We start from the raw sequence: 3,617 nt of genomic DNA on the forward strand, positions 1-3,617 counted from the left end.
TGTGTGTGTGTGTGTGTGTGTGTGTGTGTGTGTGTGTGTGTGTGTGTGTGTATGTGTGTGTCTTGAACTCAGGGCCTGAGGATCCCTGAGCTTTTTTGTTAAAGGCTAGTTACAGATCCACTCCCAGCTTTTTACTAGTTAATTGAAGAGTCTCACAGACTTTTCTTCCTGGGCTGGCTTCGAACCATGATCCTCAGTTCTCAGCCTCCTGAGGGGCTAGTATTACAAGTGTGAGCTATGGGTGTCCAACACTGACTGTCTTCTTTCACTTCCAGTTTGTCCATGCTGTACCAAGTACAAGGCCTAATTCCTTTCCACACTGAGTAATGCCGCAGTCTGCATGGATACTGCATGGTATACATCACTTAGAGGAGATTGCAGATGCTTCCACCTTTTGGATAACAGGAGGAAAGCTGTAAGAACACTCACAGGTCTTTATGTGTGCATTAGCCTCTCTCACAGTCCAGTCACTAGGTCTGTGTGACTGTGAGGAAACGTCCATTTATCATTAGAAGGGAAAAAGGTAGAAAAATGAGACCAGAAACCTTGGCATTGTTAGACTTACTCTTGAGCTTTCTCAGATCTAAGCTGCCATGTGATTAGAAGTACATGGCAAATGTAAACACTCTCTTTTACCCCAAAGCTCAAGAGGCTATTTGAGAACCTTGCCTCAAAAAGGCCACTGATTTGAAAGTGGAGGGAGCCTGAGCACCTCCTAACAGCCTTCCTAACAGTGTGTGTGTGTGTGTGTGTGTCTGTGTGTGTGTCTGTGTGTGTGTGTGTGTGTAGGGGATTAGGGTGGCCTCCTGCTGCTCCAGTCAATAAATGGTTCTTGGGTCTGGTTGAATTTTGTACATACAGAACCCTAATCCATACCCCTGACTTGCTGACTCTGCATGTCCACATGAGGGGCCCTAGTTCCTGGGTGGCCCCGAGGAGGACACTTCAAAGGTGACAAGATTTGGGGACCAATGCATTAAGTCCATTCTACAGTCCATTGAAATCATCCTGAGTTGATAACCCCAGGTTTCAGGCATGCGCATCACTCCAGTGTTCCACACAGATGGTCCAACTAGACCGAGGTCTACATTCGACAAAATACAGACCTCCTCAGCCAGCTAGCTCCCTACTGCCCTGGGTCTTTCCTATACCAACACCAACACACCCAGCTGTTTACAACCTCTTTCTGGCAACTTGACCCCATCACTCTCTCCCATCCCATCCACCACATATCATTAACCATGGTGGTCATAGGGACATCAACAGACAGAAGAACAGAAGGATGAATACTCTTCTCTGCATTTTTAAAAATTTCACTCATTTTTTTAGTACTGAGGCTTGAACTTAGATCTCATGCTTGCTAGGCAAATGCTCTACCACTTGAGTCATGCCCCTAGCCCCTTTGCTTTTATTTATTTATTTAGTCAGTCGTGGGGCCTGTACTCTAGGCCTGGGCACTGTACCTCAGCTCTTCAGCTCATGGCTAGTATTCTACCACTTGAGCCACAATGCCACTTCTGGCTTTTTCTGCTTATGTGGTGCTGAGGAATTGAACCCAGGACCTTATGTATGCAAGGCAAGCACTCTACCACTGAGCCACTTTCCTAGGCTCCCCGCCCCGACCCCGCTTGCTTTTTAGTTTGTTTAGTTTATTTTTCAGATAGTTCCATGAAGCTGAACAGATGAAAGCTGGATCAAAAGTGTCCTGTCCTGATGCCTAACTCTGTGATGAAACCCATCCAAGCTCCCCTCGACTTGCTACAAGAAGCCCAAGTTCCTGCCGCAACCCAGTGTGTCCCACAGAGCAACCTTGCAGAGACCGCCATCCCTGATGCATTAGCTTCCTAAGGCTGCTGTGACACATGACTGTCATGTGCAGGGTGCTAACCACAGTAAAAATTTACCCCAAATCTGAAATAAGAATTACTGGGCCTGAATCAAAGTTTTCAACAGGTTTATGTTCCTTCTGCATGATCAGGGGAGAATCTACTGCTTGCTTCCAGTTTTTCTTCAAGCTGCAGGTGGCTGCTGCCATTCCCTGGCTTGTGGCCACATTTCTCCAATCTTTAACAGCAGCATTTTTAACTCTACTGATAGCTTCACACAGTCCTCTCCTCCACCTCCCTCTTACAAAGATATGGGTGACTATAAGCCCCGCCCAGATAACCTAGGATAATCTCCCATCTCAAGATCCCTGATCTCTCTCTCTCTCTCTCATACACACACACACACACACACACACACACACACACACGGATTCTTTTTTCAAGTAAAGCACTTCCAGAGATTAGGACCTTAGATTATTCTGTGGCCATGAATCCTCCATCACCTTAAGTTATTTTTACTCCTTCCAGAACCTTCCAAAAAGGTCTAGTGATGGCCTGACAGCCCATCAGTCCTGAGTTCTGTCACTCTGACCATCCATGTGGCACTTCAAGACACATCAGACCAATTCTGTTTTTAGTTTCTTGAGACAGAGTTTTACATAGCCCAAGCTGGCCTCAAATATGTGATTCTGCTTTAGCTTTCAGATTCCAGGTCCACGGCACCAGGCCTGGCTGTAGCACTTTGATCTATTTGATCTCCAATACTGGGGAAGGGAAATGACATCCTCAGGAAAGAGATCCTGCAAAGTCACTTTCCTCTATCAACTTCCTAACAACTCTAAAGCCCTAGAGGGTCTTTCTGGAGACAAGAGAAAGGATTTTTCTTTTTTGTGTGCTTGTCCTGAGGCTTGAACTCAGGACTTAGGTGCTGTCCTTGAGCTTTTGTGCTCAAGGCCAATGCTCTAGCATGTGAGCCACAGTTCTACTTCTGGCTTTTTGCTGGTTAATTGGAGATAAGAGTCTCACAGACTTTTCCTGACTGGGTTAGCTTCAAACCTAGATCCTCAGATATCAGCCTCCTGAGTAGCTAGGATTATAGGCATGAGCCATCTGTCTCTGGCAGCATCATAGTATTTGTATCTGTGCTCACCAGGATTCTCCTGAGACGCATCACCTACAGGGTGCCTGTATCCATACTCACACCCATTTCCCCATCCACACCTACAGATTGTGAGGAAATGGCCTGCATAATCTGGGAAGCACAGCCCAGTTAGCTTTCTGGATAACCTTAAGAAATGCTGGTCTGCCAGGTGGCTCATGCCTGTAATCCTAGCTACTCAGGAGGCTGAGATCTGAGGATCATGGTTCAAAGCCAGCCGGGGCAGGAAAGTCCATTAGATTCTTATCTCCAATAATCTACTCAGAAAAAGCCAGAAATGGCACTGTGACTCAAGTGGCAAAGTGCTAGCTTTGAGTACATAGTGGCTCAGGGATAGGGTCCAGATCCTGAGTTCAAGCCCCAGGACTGGCAAAACAACAACAAAACCCTCCAATCCACCAGGCACACAGTGGGGAGTGCCTATCATCCCAGCTATACAGGAAGCCTAAATAGGAGGAACATGGTCCAGGCCAGCCTCGAAAAATGAGATTCTATTAAAAAAATAATAGACACATGAAGAAATGCTCAACCTCCTTAGCTATTAGAATGGCTATAATCAAGAACTCTAATAACAACAGATGCTGGAGGGGATGTGGACAGAAGGGAACCTTACTGCATTGTTGGTGGGAGTG

The 3,617-nt window shown here is 46.3% G+C and overlaps 1 protein-coding gene across 6 annotated transcripts in view; it reads right to left on the reverse strand.

The window, feature by feature from the left end:
- Nucleotides 1-3,617, reverse strand: part of Rftn1 (raftlin, lipid raft linker 1) — a 220,469-nt gene that overhangs the window by 27,659 nt on the left and 189,193 nt on the right. The gene's annotated exons all lie outside the window — the stretch shown is intronic.

This window comes from Dipodomys ordii, unplaced genomic scaffold (genome assembly GCF_000151885.1).
Source record: "Dipodomys ordii isolate 6190 unplaced genomic scaffold, Dord_2.0 Scaffold60, whole genome shotgun sequence".
Taxonomy (NCBI): domain Eukaryota; kingdom Metazoa; phylum Chordata; class Mammalia; order Rodentia; family Heteromyidae; genus Dipodomys; species Dipodomys ordii.